The sequence below is a fragment of the Somniosus microcephalus genome, chromosome 10 (genome assembly GCF_052327205.1).
Source record: "Somniosus microcephalus isolate GS21.2 chromosome 10, FLI_Smic_1.0, whole genome shotgun sequence".
In the NCBI taxonomy this organism is placed as follows: Eukaryota; Metazoa; Chordata; class Chondrichthyes; order Squaliformes; family Somniosidae; genus Somniosus; species Somniosus microcephalus.
Window position 1 is genome coordinate 213,132,844 of NC_140996.1, and position 657 is coordinate 213,133,500.

The following is a 657-nucleotide window of genomic DNA, read 5'->3' on the forward strand; positions in this document are numbered from 1 at the left end:
CATAATCTGAAAGCATACTGGCAAGGCAGCGGTACAGGTTTGTAACTGTAACAAATTGCATCGATGCACAATAGGCCTTTAAAAAAAAATAAAACTCATGAACACAGCCGCTGTCTATGCTGGCCAACACAGGAGACTGTCTACATCTTTATTGGCCGAACAGTCACGTTTCCCCTCTCCAAATTTCTCCCCTTATCCCTATTTTCCCGAAGACAATGAATGAAGTTCTTATTTTCTTATCTCGCACTGGGAATGTGTGAGCACCAGGAGCTCGGCCACACCATGATTCTTCACCTACCAGCGTGGGCAGTTATTCCTGGGAGACAGAGTTCCCGTTAAAAGTGTGCGTGCGGCCACGCAGTGGTCAGAGATGTCCCGCGCAGGCCGCTCACCGGCTTTTACATTGTAGGTTCTGCACACACGCAGAAATTTGAATGGGCCGCGCAGGAGGCAGTGCGGCTTACGGGGGGGACATTGCTGGGAGATTAATCGATTGTGGGAGCATCACAGCAGAGTACAGTGCCGTCCTTACCCAGTGCCCTTGTGTGTGCACGCCCTTTCCAGCAGGCATCGCTGGATGATGAGCAAGGGTAAGAATCTTGGCCCATTGTATTTCTCTAACCCAGGCACCGGAGGCCAATTGTGACATTCCCACTG